The 18,167-nt window shown below is 41.3% G+C and overlaps 1 pseudogene; it reads left to right on the top strand.

Moving 5' to 3' along the window:
- The first annotated feature begins 5,630 nt into the window (after positions 1 to 5,630).
- On the top strand, positions 5,631 to 6,741 carry LOC131766629 (tubulin beta chain pseudogene; annotated as a pseudogene).
- Positions 6,742 to 18,167: the final 11,426 nt, after the last annotated feature.

The raw sequence follows: 18,167 nt of genomic DNA, 5'->3' as shown, positions 1-18,167 counted from the left end.
AGGCCACACCTGAGTCTTTTGTTACCAACCGGCTGTGAGTGTTATTGGGCAAGTCATTGAATCCTGGTGGCTCAATTTTTCAGTCACATGAAGCTGTAATAGTACCTCCTCTGTTTTCCTTAATTTTTTATAAGATTCAAATGAGATGGTGTGTGAAAGTGCTCTGTAAAATACAAAGCACTCGACAAAACTCCAAGCTGCTGTGATGTTACTGATCCTAACCTTTAACAGCCTGTATTGTCTCTCTTACTCACTTGGCACCTCATCAGATACTGCTATGATTAGGGTGACCAACTATCCCAGTTTGCCAGGAAGTTTCTCCATTTTTCACTAGAGAGAGCCCTGCATTCTGGAGACCCTTCAGTCCCCAACAAATCGGGTTTCTTGTTGTCCTAGCAATAATGAAGTTACTTGATAAGAAGGATGCTGGCCGGTGCTAACATCTCCTTTCACCATTCCCTCCTCAGGAAAGATGCCAACAAGGTGTTTCCATAAGTCTGGGCTCTATTCACCTGAAAGCAAAGAGGTTTTCTGAGAAAGGGGTAAGCTGGGTGGTCACTGATGGGAAGGGGATAGAAAAGTCATTGTAACTGATACTTAGTAATATATTAATAAGGAAACTGAAATGAATCAGGATAGCATCCTTAAAACCAGACCTGACTCACTTTTCTCTGCCCATAGGCAGGTCCTGGTGTTCTATTTTGGTGAGAGAGTGGGAATCTCTGAGCCAGAACTGACTCCCAGGCAGCTCTGCTCACCCCACCACTCCTATCTCTTCCAACTCACATCCAGGGAGCTGACTAGTGTTTCATGCACTTTTGCAATCATGGGAAATTTTTCGTCCTGTTGAGATGATGTAGGATGATCTTTTTTTTTTTTTTTTAACCAGAGCCAATAAAGCAATTACCTCAACTTGAACTTTAGGCTCCCAACCAGCCTTTGGCTGTTCAACTCAACTCCTCAATTCTGACCCCTACCCTCCCAACCGGCTCAGGAGCATGGAAAGAGGTGGTGTGGCCTGACTCCTGTTGCTGCTGTGGTGACCTTTTATTGATGTAGATACTGCCTAATGAAAAGCCTGTTGTTTTCTTTTGGCTCAGGAGCTCACAGGCTGTGGGTGTCTCTCTAGCATGATCGTGGACACTTAATACAAAACCAGAAGGACAGATTCAGTCCTATTACTCTGGCTCTAGCACAGCAGCTTGTGGAAAGATAAGACATAAAATGATACCAACATGGTAGCAGTAGAATAAACACTTCTCTTTGAATTTCACAGAAGAAATAAAACTTCGGGTGATCAGAGGAGAATTCAGTAGTTCCAAAGCTATTAATGGCTGTCGGGGAAAACAATCCAAGAACTGGCCAAACGAACTGGACTGCTTTCCTATGAATCATCAGAATAACCTCAGGCCTCTGATAGGTTGCCACCCATGTGCCCAGGTCCATCTCACCTGTGGGAAACAGGCTCTTAAAATGGAGAGTTGCCACCATCACCAGTTGCCGGCTTCTTGGTCTTTCCCAGGGCTGGACACAAGAATCACAGGACCTGTCTTTATGCTTATGCTTTTTAATGTTTTTATCCCTTTACAAATTTAATGATGTCTTTTAGAGTATATCTTTTGAAATGCTGATAATCTTTTTTTTTTTTTTTTTTTTTTTTTTTTTGCGGTATGCGGGCCTCTCACTGTTGTGGCCTCTCCCGTTGCGGAGCACAGGCTCCGGACGCGCAGGCCTAGCGGCCATGGCTCACGGGCCTAGTTGCTCCGCGGCATGTGGGATCTTCCCGGACCAGGGCACGAACCCGTGTCTCCTGCATCGGCAGGCGGATTCTCAACCACTGCGCCACCAGGGAAGCCCTGAAATGCTGATAATCTTAATAATGAAATGGATCTTAGGACTTGAGGGAGTTGGAAGGGGGAATAGGAACTAACTTGTGGATGTTTTTGATGATTCCCAGCTCTTCCACTGATGAGGGATCAGAGATGTGCTGATGAATGTCTAACAGGCACTCTGAGGAGAAAAAAAAAAAATTTTTTTTTAAATCTGATTTGTAGTGTTTGCTAATTTCCAAGATGTAAATACTCCCACCATGACCACTTTCGCTGGCTCCAACACACCACTGGGAGGGACTTTAGTTTTTCTTTGCCAAGGTCAGTCTTTCCTGGTGCGTGTCCTGAAACTATATTTATTAAGAATTAAAATTTATCCAAGTGATTTAAGTTACCATACTCTATTAAAAATGTCCCTTACCTTTCTTAACTTCCCCTTAGCAACTTGGCATCCTGTTCATACTCCCAATACCCTGCCATGCTCATTTTTTATTTGAAGTCTGTTTCTTGTTCTTATCTAGCTCTTATTCCCTTTCTCTATGCTGAGAACTAATTTGTAGCCAGATTTTTTTTCTGTTTTTATTTTTTACCTCTGCTGTTTTTTAGATTATCTAAAAATTATCATGTCACCCAGCAATTCCTTTCCCCCCTCAATACTTAGAACCTCAATTGGTTCCCCATGACTTTTACGATAAAGTTCAAACTCCAGGGTCTTTGTGGTAGAGCTTTTACCCCAGCCTCTGTCTCTAGCTTAAGGTCTTTCCAGGGCCCCCTCATGAAACTTGTACTCTGACTGCTCCAAAATCCTGCAGCAACTTGAATACACTGAGCTGGTTCATGTCTCCAGGCCTTCCCACCTGTGGCTTCCTCTGAGAATTCCTCCTCCCTAACCCCTTCATTTTAAGTTTACTCTGGGCATCTAATCTCTACAGATGCAGTATCCTTTGCTTATCTGCATCTCAGCAGTGATAGTTATTATTGACACTGAGCTATCTCCCTCCATTTGGGCTGTGACCCACTTGACGAAGGGACGGTTACCCTACTTTGGTATTCCTGGCACCTAACAAAATGCCTACTTCTATACTAGATGCTCAATAAATGCTTGTTGAATAAATGCATGAATTAATGAATGATAATTGAGGTAATCATTTTTGATCCCTATTTTTATCCCTCCTTCTATGCCACCATCTTGATTCCTCCTCCCTATTTTGATTCTAACGTATCAAAATCTCTTAAACGTTCATTAAAAACAATGTCCACCGATACATTTGCAAAGGAGATTGGTTCAGTAAAATATGATACAGCCAGAGTCAAAATAAAATATCAAAGTAGAGTTCCTAAAAGTGAAAGATCCAGATGCAAGAGAAAATTGTGAGCAGCATTACATATGTTATGTAAATAAATAAAAGAGTGGACATGCATACATAAGGAAGTTTCTGGAAACATATAAATAGACTTTTACTAGCTGTTTCATACTTTTGTTTGATTTTTGTTTTACCATGAACCCTTATTATTTTTACATAAGAAAACATTTATATGAGAAAAAATGTTAACAGGGATCATATGATGATAGAATATTGAGCCATTTTTTCCTTTTATATACTTTTGTTTAATTAGCAAACATAATGATATATATTTTTAAACTGAAACTAAAGGTAGCAATGTTTCCCACGCTGGCAGATTTTTCAACATTACTTATGAACCCACCTCCAAGAAGTGGGTTATCTAATTCACAGCTTCAGTGAACCTGTTTCCTGGCAATGGTTGTCAGGGCACGCCTCCTTCTCTCTTGTTCTCCATCACTCTCACTCTGAAGGCCTACGGGCAGGAAAGATACTCACAGGGAAGCAAGAAGTAGCATTAGCATCGTTTTGCGTGTGCCAGCTAAAAACGAGCTGTCGACGTACTCCCCTGAGCACAGCACATACCTCTGATTCTGCCAACCTCCCTCAAAGAGGACCATCTCCTATTAAGCCTTCTGGGAAAAGTCTCAGGGCACAGTCAATGAAAAATAACCACTACTTCTTGCTTTGGTGCCAGCCTGCACAACAAAGAGTTCCTTTAACTGCCTTAAAAGGAATATACTCCTTTCCATACCTATCACATTTCATTCTCTTAACATAATGCCACAAACTGAAAAAGGGAACAGGTTGTGAAATAATACAGAAAGTTATTTTTAATTAAAAGAGTCCATTTATCAACACTAAAAATTAAAAAGAAGGTTCAAATGATAAGGGGTAGCAGAGAGATCCTGAAAAAGGCCTGACTCCCAAAGGCAGTGCTAAATGGCATCCCATGACACTGACATGAACCCTGAGACTTGAGATTAATTGCTTTGTGATACGAGGTGATTGGGGTGAGGGGTGAGGGCTTACTGGCCCATTTTTCCATTTTTCTCAGACAGAGCCCTGTGTCCGAGAACTACCTGGTGCCATCAAGAACCACTGAGGAGAGTTTAAAGTCTGGAACCACAGCAGACGTGTAAAAACTTGGAGATGGAATAGTTTCCCACCCTGGGACTGAGGCATCCCTCATCCTTTCTCCTTCCCCTTCCCAAGCTGTAGTGGCATCTATTATAAGGCTAGAGATGGGGGAGATGTGGGAAAAAGAGAGAAGAAAGCATAAACCAAAAGGATTCCGAGCCATTCTAACACTGGAGGTGGGACGTGGCTTCGGATCTACAATGTATCTTTAGTTTCTGGGACTTCATGTTCCGAAGACAGATATCACTGAGGAAATCTTTGAGCCCATAGAAATTTGAGGGTCTCTGGGATCCAAACTCTCTCCAATTTGGGCTTCTGGTTTCTGCTTTGTGGACACCTTGACTCTGATACTCTTGAAGCCAAGGTAGAATCTTGAAGAGAGAGAGAGAGAAAGAAGCTGGCTCCTTAAGCCTGGCCCTTGGCTTATGTGAAAGGTAATTAAATGGAAATTTTCGTTGCCTGGGGCATCCCAGGTACTTGAGCTTCAGACACAATGCAGGAGGATAAGGAACTTCTGGATTGAAACTCCAGGACATTGGTGGGCCACTCGATGTTATCTGAGGTTCCCTAGGTTCCCCTAGAGTTTACTGAGTAAACTCTAGTTTAAAGCTTTCTATTGTTCGAAGTGTCAGCCAGATCATGTTATAAATCAGCTATTTAACCCATGTTGAAAGCCATTTGTGCAATTTCCTTTACAACTAATCTCAGGTTTACAAATCCTGGTTGTGTAACCTTGGGACATTCTCTCTTGGCCATGTTTCTTCATCTGTAAAAGGAAGACAGACTGGAGAAGGAATAGGTCTCTATATCAGTTAGGATGCTGTTGGCTACAAGAAACAGAAAACTCAATTCCAACTGGCTTGAATAATAAGGAAAAATATTAGTTCACATGAAAGAAAGTCCAACTCTCAGAACCTTCCTGCTGCCATGTTCGGAACTCGCTGCTCTAGCCTCTGGAGCCCGTCCCATCCTTCCAGCCTGTGACCAGCAGCAGAGAAAAACTAGTTACATATCATTTTCTTGCCCCATACACACCTTAAGGTGAGCAAAATATTTGAATAAATTAGAATACATTTAGAGAATAAATTAATCTTAAATTAAGGTTAGAATAAATTTTAACAAGGAAATCGTGCACAACCAGGCCAGTCAGTGAGGCAATCAGATCAGTGCCAAGTTCTGGGAGGTGATCAGTGATGAATATGGCATTGACCCCACCGGCACCTATCATAGGGCTAGCGACCTGCAGCTGGACAGCATCTCAGTGTACTACAATGAAGCCACAGGTGGCAAATATGTTCCTTGAGCTATCTTGGTGGATCTAGAACCCAGGACCATGGACTCTGCTTGCTCAGGTCCTTTTGGTCAGATCTTCAGACCAAACAACTTTGTTCTTGGTCAGTCTGGGACAGGCAACAACTGGGCCAGGGGCCAGTATACAGAGGAGGCCAAGCTGGTTGACTCGGTCCTGGACGTGGTTGAGAAGGAGGTCGAGAGCCGTGACTGCCGGCAGGGCTTCCAGCTGACCCACTCGCTGGGAGGGGGGCACAGGCTCTGGAATGGGCACCTTGCTCATCAGCAAGATCCGTGAAGAGTATCCCAACCGCATCATGAACACCTTCAGTGTGGTGCTCTCACCCAAAGTGTCCGACACTGTGGTTGAGCCCTACCATGCCACCCTTTCCGTCCATCAGTTGGTGAGGCACACTGATGAGACCTACTGCACTGACAACCAGGCCCTACAACATCTGCTTCTGCACACTCAAGCTGACCACGCCAACCTACGGGGACCTGAATCACCTCATCTCAGGCACGATGAGTGGTGTCACCCCCTCCTCTGCTTCCCTGGCCAGCTCAGTGCTGACCTCTGCAAGCTGGCAGGCAACATGATGCCCTTCCCACGTCTCCACTTCTTCATGCCTGGCTTTGCCCCTCTAACCAGCCGTGGAAGCCAGCAGTGTCGGGCCCTCCCTGTGCCCGAGCTCACCTGGAGGGTCTTCAATGCCAAGAACATGATGGCTGCCTGTCATCCCTGCCATGACGGGGACCTCACCGTGGCTGCTGTCTTCTGTGGGCGGATGTCCATGAAGGAGGTGCATGAGCAGATGCTCAACGTGCAGAACAAGGACAGCAGCTACCTCGTGGACTGGATCTCCAACAACGTCAAGATGGCTCTCTGTGACGTCCCACCCCATGGCCTCAGGATGGTGGTCACCTTCATTGGCAACAGCATGGCCATCCGGGAGCTGTTCAAGCACATCTCAGAGAAGTTCACTGCCATGTTCCACCGGAAAGCCTTCCTCCACTGGTACGCAGGTGAGGGCATGGATGAGATGGAGTTCACTGAGGCTGAGAGCAACATGAACGACCTCGTCTCCGAGTACCGGGACGCCACCGCAGAAGAGGAGGAGGGTTTGGGTGAGGAGGCTTAAGGTCGAGTCGAGTCCCCATCACCCCAGTCTTCTCAGTCTCCTCAGCCTTCTTCTTTAACCGCCTGTTTCCTCTCCCTCTGAATTTGCATTTTCTGCCTCTATCTTCTTTTTTCCTTTTTTTTGGGGGGGGGGCGGTTCTAGAACAGTGCCTGGCACATAGTAGGCGCTCAATAAATATTTGTTGTTTGTTGAACAACTCAGTAAGTATTTGTTGTTTGTTCCCCCACTCTGGGGGACCTAGATTTCTGCCATTCTGGGTAACCCTGTATTTCCTTCTAGTGCCCACTCCTCCCATCTCTCCAGTTAACATTTCCCTCTCTGTTTTTGAGATAACTCTCCAAGAAGCTGGGTCTCATCAAATCCCATTTAGAACCATGTACTGAAAACACAGATTGATGAACACCAACCTAGACCCATGTGGTAGCCCCGGTGATAGGTAACCAAGCAGCAGGTAGAAGTCCCTACAAGGAAGGGGTGGAGTTTTGGAGAGGGGCATGCAGACCATTGAAGTCCTGCTTTCCAGATATCTCCCCACACGTTTCTCAGCTTCAGGGGAGGTGTTAACAGTATTATCTCCATTTTCAGTCTCCCTCCAAGCTCTGTCCTGAGCTATTTCTTTTGCAAGGGTCAGGCCCCCACCCTGTCAAGGGGAATCCTTCCCTCTTCCACTTTACCTCCTTCATAATGTTCGATTCCTTCCTTTCTCCTGGTCGGAAAAGGCTGTCAAGAGGAGTGAGAGAGAGAGACCAGCCTTGGTCTCTAAGCCTCCAGAAAGCCCCTCCCCAAGCCTATCTTTTCTTACAGAAAAAAATTAATATCAGCCCTTCTGTACCTATATGGAAATGTATGTGCTGCCACCTAAATGTCATTCCCCAGAGAGGGGACAGGATACCATGTGTCTTTTGGCAACATCTTATCTCTTACTTTTGCTATTGCTTTTTTCCCCCTACCCTTGGTTTTGTCCTATTCTACACTTCAAACTTCTGTTGTGTTGAACTTGCTGCTTTTTTTCATATTGAAAAGATGACATTGCCCCAAGAGCCAAAAATAAGTGGGAATTGAAAAAAAAAGTCCAGAGGTAAGACAGGCTTCAGCATTGGCTTCTCTAGTGATTCATTGATTTTATCAAGGACCCAGGTACTTCTATCACTCTGTTCTACCATCAGTATCATCACAGGCAGGCTCCTTTAGGGTGGTAGGATGGCTGCCTGTAGTGTCTGGGGCAAACTCTTTCTTTATTCTCATCAGGTGGAAGAGAGAAACTGGCTCGCTGGGTATTCTTAACTGTGTGAAAGAACTTTTCCAGAAGCTTCCAGCAAATATTTCTTTATGTCTTATTAACCAAAAATGGATACATGCCAGTTCTCAAGAAGAGGGATATTGACTTTAGGCCAATTAGATCCACTCCTGGAACTCAGTTTCTCCTCAGGTTCATGGAGGAGGGTAGGTACCTGAACAAACTTGGGATTTTGTTAGGAAGCAAAAAGTGAAAACAGTTGCCAGGTTGGCATCCAACCACCATACACTTCCTTCCAGATCAAAGAATCCATTCTTTCTCTCAGATGCAGTTTATTGTATCTGGGTGACATCACTATAAGCTGTGTGTTGAACGTATTTGTGGCTAGTTGTATTTAAGGTTTTCTTGTCCTCTGGCAAGAGCAGAAGAGCAGTACACTTTTATTTTTATTTTCTGTATTTGCCAACCACATGTATTTGAGGATATCAATTCTTGGAGAATCCTTTAACTTCTTTTTTAAGGATAAAACCTCTGAATTTAGGAAACCAAAGCAGCAATTTGGATGGCAACATTTGACTTTTAAGACTTTTTTAAAAACTATTTGCTTGGAGTTGACAGAAAATGCTATCTGAAGAGTGCTGGTGCTGATGTCATTTAAACTCCTACAAGTCTTTATTTCTCCATCTACATGAAAGGATATTAGCACACACACCCCTGCTATGAGATCATATATGTGAAAGTGCACTGTAAAGCATAAAAAACAACTAAAGAGGATAAGATATTAGTACAGCCAGTGCCTCACTGTCCAAACAAAGGATTGATGGGAACAGAGACACTTTCTCCAAAGACTTTCAGGTCTGTCCAATTGATAAAGAAAGGACCTTCTCTAAAGTAGACCTATGTGCAACAGGGCAGTTCGTTCATGTGTTTTCATGTTCATTCGGAGCAGGCTTCTGGGGCTTCTGTGTCTCAGATATTTTCACTAGGAAGAGGGCAGAGGCCACTTGAATTGAGTGTTCTTCCTGTCACCTGTAAAAACATAAGCTCAAATACAGGAAGTGTCTTGGTTAAGGCAGGGAGAAGGCGGATGCTTTTGAAGACAAGGAAAGGGGGAGAGAATGACAAGGGAGAAGAGATTTGAGGATTCCATGAGCACCTGAGATTTGGAACCACTCCTTGACTGTGTCCCAAGGAAGTAATAGACCCATAAGCTGCGTGGTGTACCTCAAGAGAGCAAGGTCCAGGTTGCCTGGTACAGTTCCTGAGACATGGGACTTTCTGTGCTAAAACCAGGAAAGTCCTGGGAAAATAAGGATGAGTTGGTTACCCCATGGGTAGCTAAGTGGCAGCCATGGTGGAGTAGAGGTAAGACCTTCTCCTGCTTTGTGGGCACCATGTATGGCTTTTCCACCTGGGAGTTACCCATGGAGGGAGAGGGTCTGCCAGTCATGATCAAGTGCTTTAAGGGACACAGATTCAACTTTAAGTTGTTTCAAAGGAAACAAAGAAAGTAATGTGTTTTTTGCATACCATAGCTTGGGAACTGAGATTCATACCTAATACACAGGGATTTCCATAATCCCTTAGGAAAACTTTGTAGCCAGATATATTATGGGATGCAGAACTTATTGAATTTTAGAAGGGATCTAGGGACACGTTTTATAGTATGTGTTCCTTGTAATACATGCTCCGATATAGTACTCTGTAATCAGACACACTGATATTTCTACAGAAGTGTTAATACTTACATCAAATGAGTTAAAGAACAGTAAATAGGCTTATGTCAGCTCAGGCTGGATAGTGCTGTCAAATGAGGTCAGGTTAGTTTAGGTTTTGACACCAAGTTAGTTGCAGTTTTCAGAAATTTTAATATTTTGGAATTATAGGTAATGAATGGATTGTTGCTGTATTTATAAATATGCATAAATACAAAGGCATGTCCTCAATTTATTATAATGTTAGCTGAAGTGTAAAATCTATCCCATGTTTTCTAATATTGACTACAGATTCTGGAGAATTTATGAATAGATAATGCTGCTTAATACACTCATAGAGTTTATCAGATCCTAATATTGGAATACATAAAAATTACAATATAAGGTGATATGTGCAACACTCAAATGTTCTCTTTACACGTCACAGATTTTTATCCATACAGCCAAGGTGCGATTGTCACAATTTAAAATAGTTTTCCGTAAAGGTCAATTGAAATGCTGAACTTGCTGGACCTGAATGAACAAGATATTTTTCCTTAAGTGATACTGAACTACAGGTGATAACCTCTAAGTTTTCTCCAGGGTGATAACCATAGGTTTTAGAGCCAAGAAAGTTTTGTTTAATGTCTCTGTGGAAGGTAAGTCAAGGACACTGGTTTACAACTGCCATCACGGCTCTAAGAGAAATAATGATGGTGGTGATGATGATGATGACCCATTTGTTTGTAAACCTAGAAGGTGTGGTTATTGTGACACAATTATGTACAAGCACAGTCATTCTCCGATCTGACTCAAAATCATAATTTTCAGGGCCTGAAAAGCTGTACCAAATAAGTTTACAATCTCTAAAACTTTGGTGGTTCCATTGTCATTCTTCACTAGAAAATGAGCCCAGGTATAATTTAGTCAGAGCTTTGAAGATAAGATTCAGCATCTTGAATCAAGTTTAGTTTTATATCAGGAACAAGTGAAAAAGCACAGGGTCATTTGTTAACAATTCTTAGATTTTCCTCTCTGCAGGGAAAGCCATGGGGGAAACAGATGCTTTCTTAGACATTTTCCCTCTAATGAAATGATGTATAACAAGCACCTAGATTGGATTTTATGTCCACGTTTGCACTTATCTTATTTTGCCGCATAACATGCAATTTCTTTAATCACATGTGATGGTTTGTAAAACTTGATGTTTTGCATAAGCTTTTTTTTAAACATCTTTATTGGAGTATAATTGCTTTACAATGGTGTGTTGGTTTCTGCTTCATAACAAAGTGAATCAGTTATACATATACACATGTTCCCATATGTCTTCCTTCTTGCATCTCCCTCCCTCCCACCCTCCCTATCCCACCCCTCTAGGTGGTCACGAACCACCTAGCTGATCCCCCTGTGCTATGCGGCTACTTCCCACTAGCTATCTATGTTACTTTTGGTAGTTTATATATGTCCATGCCACTCTCTCACTTTATCACAGCTTACCCTTCCCCCTTCCCATATCCTCAAGTCCATGCTCTAGTAGGTCTGTGTCTTTATTCCCATCTTACCCCTAGGTTCTTCATGACCTTCTTTTTTTTCTTCTTCTTATTCTTAGATTCCATATATATGTGTTAGCATACGGTATTTGTTTTTCTCTTTCTGACTTACTTCACTCTGTATGATAGACTCTAGGTCCATCTACCTCATTACAAATAACTCAATTAGCTTTTTTCTTCTTCATTTCATGTGGTTTTCAAAAGGCTTCAGAATCAGACTTCTTGTCAGAACCAATTATACTGTCTTTTGAGATCACCTTGGTGTCAGGATTCAATGCCACCATTCATTCTTATTCCTTCAATCTCAGTATTCATGACAAACCCATTACATGTGCCAAAATCTAAAATATTTATGTATAGATGACAATGTGTCTCTAATTACTGCAAACGAGGCTCCTTGTCTCTTTTACTGTATCTCTTCAGAGAGTGAGTGTGTGAAAAGTGTGGTAATCATCTTTTTTTTTTCTTTGATCAGTTCCTTTAAAACCTTCATAAAAACTCTCTTCATACCAACTACCCAAAGGCATATGCAGCGAATTGTTCCCTGTTGCCTTTGCCCCTCTGATTTGCCTAGTGAAGGCTGCTTGGCCTGATCCCTGAACTTAGAGGGCTGCTATGACATGTGGGGTGCGTCTGGGCCCCATGGGAGCCCACATCTGGAGGAATCTCAGCAACTAAATGATAAACAGCCCAGGCTGCCTTTTCTCTATCTATATTGACTAATTTTTCATTCTTTTCTGCTCCTAAGTTCAATGGACTAAGAAGACCTAGGGAAGTTTTAATTCAATACAATTCTCTTTGCCAAATTTCCCCCAGGATTCCAGCTAACACTAATCCGAAACAAAGCAAGGCCCAAATGGAAGCACATCTCACATGTTTAGGCTCACTACTAAATGTCATAAATGATTCCTTCAAACCTCGGGCATGTAAGTCTGCATGTATTTCTTTTCATTGTCATTCTATAATTAAGCACCCTGTAGAATAATAAATCAAAGAGAGAGAGGACCTTCAAGATGGTAGAGGAGTAAGACGTGGAGATCACCTTCACCCACACAAATACATCAAAAATACATCTACATGTGGAACAACTCCTACAGAACACCTACTGAACGCTGGCAGGAGACCTCAGACTTCCCCAAAGGCAAGAAACTCCCCACGTACCTGGGTGGGGCAAAAGAAAAAAGAAAAAGCAGAGGCAAAAGAATAGGAACAGGACCTGCACCTCTGGGAGGGAGCTGTGAAGGAGAAAAGGTTTCCACACACTAGGAAGCCCCTTCACGGGCGGAGACAGCGGGTGGGTGAGGGGGAAGCTTCGGAGCCATGGAGGAGAGCACATCAACAGGGGTGCGGAGGGCAAAGCGGAGAGATTCCCACAGAGGATCGGTGCCGACCAGCACTCACCAGCCCGAGAGGCTTGTCTGCTCACCCGCCGGGGCGGGCGGGGGCTGGGAGCTGAGGCTCGGACTTCGGTCGGATCCCAGGGAGAGGAATGGGGTTGGCGGCATGGACACAGCCTGAAGGGGGCTAGTGCACCACAGCTAGCTGGAAGGGAGTCTCGGAAAAAGTCTGGACCTGCCCAAGAGGCAAGAGACCATTGTTTCGGGATGCGTGCGGAGAGGGGATTCAGAGCACTGCCTAAATGAGCTCCAGAGAAGGGCGCGAGCCACGGCGATCAGCGCGGACCCCAGAGACGGGCATGAGACGCTAGGGCTGCTGCTGCCGCCACCAAGAAGCCTGTGTGGAATCTTCATAAGGTTAACAGCTGCTCTTTCAGCAGAAACTCTGCAAGCCAGAAGGGAGTGGCAGCACATATTCAACGTGATAAGAGGGAAAAACCTGCAACCAAGATTGCCCTACCCAGCAAGGATCTCATTCACATTTGACGGATAAAGCTTGTGTTTCCCTATTTATTTTCATTTTGGTTGATCTGTCCATTGGTGAAAGTGGGATGTTAAAGTCCCCCACTATTATTGTGTTACTGTCGGTTTCCCCTTTTATGGCTGTTAGCATTTGCCTTATGTATTGAGGTGCTCCTATGTTGGGTGCATAAATATTTACAATTGTTATATCTTCTTCTTGGATTGATCCCTTGATCATTATGTAGTGTCCTTTTTGTCTCTTGTAATAGTCTTTATTTTAAAGGCTATTTTGTTTGAAATGAGAGTTGCTACTCCAGCTTTCTTTTGATTTCCATTTGCATGTAGTATCGTTTTCTGTCCCCTCCCTTTCAGTCTGTATGTGTCTCTAGGTCTGATGTGGGTCTCTTGTAGACAGCATATATTTGGGTCTTGTTTTTGTATCCATACAGCCAGTCTATGCCTTTTGGTTCAAGCCTTTAATCCATTTCCATTTAAGGTAATTATAGATATGTATGTTCTCATTACCATTTTCTTAGTTGTTTTGGGTTTGTTATTGTAGGTCTTTTCCTTCTCTTGTGTTTCCTACCTAGAGAAGTTCCTTTAGCATTTGTTGTAAAGCTGGTTTGATGGTGCTGAATTCTCTTAACTTAAATGGCACATTAAACAAGATAGACTTAATTGATATTTATAGGACATTCCATCCAAAAACAACAGAATACACTTTCTTCTCAAGTGCTCTTGGAACGTTCTCCAGGATAGATTATATCTTGGGTCACAAATCAAACCTTGGTAAATTTAAGAAAATTGAAATCAAGTATCTTTTCTGACCACAATGTTATGAAACTAGATATCAATTACAGGAAAAAAACTATAAAAAATACAAACACATGGAGGCTAAACAATACACTACTAAATAACCAAGAGATAACTGATGAAATCAAAGAGCAAATCAAAATATACCTGGAAAAAAATGACAATGAAAACACAATGACCCAAAACCTATGGGATGCAGCAAAAACAGTTCTAAGAGGGAAGTTTATAGCAATACAATCCTACCTCAAGAAACGAGAAACATCTCAAATAAACAACCTAACCTTACACCAAAAGCAATTAGAGAAAGAAAAATTTAAAAAGCCCAAAGTTAGCAGAAGGAAAGAAATCATTAAGATCAGATCAGATATAATTGAAAAAGAAATGGAGGAAATGATAGTAAAGATCAATAAAACTACAAGCTGGTTCTTTGAAGATAAACAAAATTGATAAACCATAAGCCAGACTCATCAAGAAAAAAAGGGAGAAGACTCAAATCAATAGAATTAGAAAAGAAAAAGGAGAAGTAACAGCTGACACTACAGAAATACAAAGGATTATGAGAGATTACTACTATATGCCAATAAAATGGACAAACTGGAAGAAATGGACAAATTCTTAGAAAAGCACAACCTTCCAAGACTGAACTAGTAAGAAATAGAAAATATAAACAGACAAATCACAAGCACTGAAATTGAAACTGTGATTAAAAATCTTCCAACAAACAAAAGCCCAGGAACAGATGTCTTCACAGGCGAATTCTATCAAACAGTTAGAGAAGAGCTAACACCTATCTTTCTCAAACTCTTCCAAAAGATAGCAGAGGGAGGAACACACCAAAACTCATGTGGCCAATGAGGCCACCATCACCCTGATATCAAAACCAGACAAAGATATCGCAAAAAAAGAAAACTACAGGCCAATATCACTGATGAATATAGATGCAAAAATTCTCAACAAAATACTAGCAAATGGAATCCAATAGCACATTAAAATGATCATACACCATGATCAAGTGGGGTTTATCCCAGGAATGCAAGGATCTTCATATCTGCACATCAATCAATGTAACAAATTGAAGGGGGAAAACCATATGATCATCTCAATAGATTCAGAAAAAGCTTTCAACAAAATTTAACACCCATTTTTGATAAAAAACCCTCCAGAAAGTAGGCATAGAGGGAACTTACCCCAACATAATAAAGGCCATATATGACAAACCCATAGCCAACATCATTCTCAATGGTGAAAAACAGAAACCATTTCCACTAAGATCAGGAATCAGACAAGGTTGCCCACTCTAACCACTCTTATTCAACACAGTTTTAGAAGTTTAGCCACAGCAATCAGAGATGAATAAGAAATAAAAAGAATCCAAATCAGAAAAGAAGTTGTAAAACTGTCACTGTTTGCAGATGACATGATACTATACATAGAGAATCCTAAAGATTCTATCAGAAAACTACTAGAGCTAATCAATGAATTTGGTAAAGTAGCAGGATACAAAATTAATGCACAAAAATCTCCTGCATTCTTATGCACTAATGATGAAAAATGTGAAAGAGAAATTAAGGAAACACTCTTATTTACCACTGCAAAAAAAGAATAAAATACCTAGGAATAAACCTACCAGGAGATAAAAGAACTGTATGCAGAAAACTATAAGACACTGATGAAAGAAATTAAAGATGACATAAATAGATGGAGAGATATACCATGTTCTTGGATTGGAAGAATCAACATTGTGAAAATGACTATACTACCCAAAGCAATCTACAGATTTAGTGCAATCCTTATCAAACTACCAATGGCATTTTTCACAGAACTAGAACAAAAAATTTTACAATTTGTATGGAAACACAAAAGACCCCGAATAGCCAAAGCAATCTTGAGGAAGAAAAAGAGAGCTGAAGGAATCAGGCTCCCTTACTTCAGACTATGCTACAAAGCTTCAGTAATCACGCCAGTATGGTACTGGCACAAAAACAGAAATATAGATTAATGCAACAGACTAGAAAGCCCAGAGATAAACCCATGTACATATGGTCAGCTTATCTTTGATAAAGGAGGCAAGAATATACAATGGAGAAAAGACAGCCTCTTCAATAAGTGGTGCTGGGGGAAATGGACAGCTACATGTAAAAGAATGAAATTAGAACACTTTCTAACACCATACACAAAAATAAACTCAAAATGGATTAAAGACCTAAATGTAAGGCCAGACACCATCAAACTCTTAGAGGAAAACACAGGCAGAACACTCTATGACACAAATCACAGCAACATCCTTTTTGACCCACTTCCTAGAGAAATGGTAACAAAAACAAAAATAAAGAAATGGGACCTAATGAAACTTATAAGCTTTTGCACATCAAAGGAAACCATAAACAAGACGAAAAGACAGCCCTCAGAATGGGAGAAAATATTAGCAAACGAAGCAACTGACAAAGGATTAATCTCCAAAATATACAAGCAGCTCATGCAGCTCAATATCACAAAAACAAACAACCCAATACAAAAATGGGCAGAGGACCTAAATAGACATTTCTCCAAAGAAGATATACTTGTCAGCAAACACATGAAAGGATATTCAACATCGCTAATCATTAGAGAAATGCAAATCAAAACTACAATGAGGTATCACCTCACACCGGTCAGAATGGCCATCATCAAAAAATCTACAAACAATAAATGCTGGACAGGGTGTGGAGAAAAGGGAACCCTCTTGCACTGTTGGTGGGAATGTAAATTGATACAGCCACTATGGAGAACAATATGGAAGTTCCTTAAAAAACTAAAAATAGAGCCACCATATGACCCAGCAATCCCACTACTGGACATATACCCTGAGAAAACCATGATTCAAAAAGAGTCTTGTACCACAATGTTCATTGCAGCTCTATTTACAATAGCCAGGACATGGAAGCATACTAAGTATCCATGGACAGATGAATGGATAAAGAAGATATGGCACATATATACAATGGAATATTACTCAGCCATAAAAAGAAATGAAATTGAGTTATTTGTAGTGAGGTGGGGATGGACCTAGAGACTGTTGTATAGAGTGAAGTATGTCAGAAAGAGAAAAACAAATGCCATATGTTAACACATATATTTGGAATAAATTTTTTTAAAAACTGGTTCTGAAGAACCTAGGGCCAGGACAGGAGTAAAGACACAAACATAGAGAATGGACTTGAGGACACGGGGAGGGAGAAGGGTAAGCTGAGATGAAGTGAGAGAGTGGCATGGACATATATACACTACTAAATGTAAAATAGATAGCTAGTGGGAAGCAGCCGCATAGCACAGGGAGATCAGCTCGGTGCTTTGTGACCACCTAGAGGCGTGGGATAGGGAGGGTGGGAGGGAGACGGAAGAGGGAGGGGATATGGGGATATATGTATATGTATAGCTGACTCACTTTGTTATACAGCAGAAACTAACACACCATTGTAAAACAATTATACTCTAAAAAAGATGTTTAAAAAAAATAAAAATAACACAGAGGGAAGACAGTGAATCTGTACACCCCATAGGTCTGTTGGCAACATCTGCAGCAGTTTCTACTTCAAGCAAAAACATTTTAAAGCCTTAAACGTTACTGTGAAAAGTAATGAGAATTTTGCATTCTACTCTTTTGTTTGTAATAACATGAAAGGGATATTTTGATATACTTAAAAACGAGTAAAGTGGATACTACAGTAATTTCAGCCATGGTGAGTTTGGGGTTCTAAAACTCCCAGGGTTAAGCTAAGAAAACACTCCCTCCAGGAAGTTTGAAAAGCAGATTTGAAAATTCTCATGAGGCAATGGAGATTTTATATATATATATATATATATATATATATATATATATATATATATATATATATGGACAGTGATACTACAGAAAAAAGAACAGATTCAAGAAATGCGGGATCTAGAGTCTGGGAATATTGGCAGATGAAGAATGAGACAAAGATGGTTTCAGGGTTTCTATCTTGGGTAGCTGGTCTCAATGGTAATGATATTATTGAAAATCGCAAACAAAGAGACGAAACTTTGTCAATGAATGTGACGATTATAGCTTGGAAACATACTGAGTGAGTTTCAAGAGGACGCCATACAGATAACAGAGCTTTCCAGAGGAATGATATAAAATAAGGTCTAGAGTTCTAGAAATGGAGGTTGAGATTAAACATCAAATATTAGCCACCCTGAAACCAAATCTGGTCTATACAAGTGCTGTATTTGACATGCATAGTGTGAAAATATGTTTTTGAAGTAACAT

This window comes from Kogia breviceps, chromosome 12 (genome assembly GCF_026419965.1).
Source record: "Kogia breviceps isolate mKogBre1 chromosome 12, mKogBre1 haplotype 1, whole genome shotgun sequence".
In the NCBI taxonomy this organism is placed as follows: Eukaryota; Metazoa; Chordata; class Mammalia; order Artiodactyla; family Physeteridae; genus Kogia; species Kogia breviceps.
The sequence above is the reverse complement of the archived record's forward strand: the minus strand, read 5'-3'. Positions and strand labels throughout refer to the sequence as shown.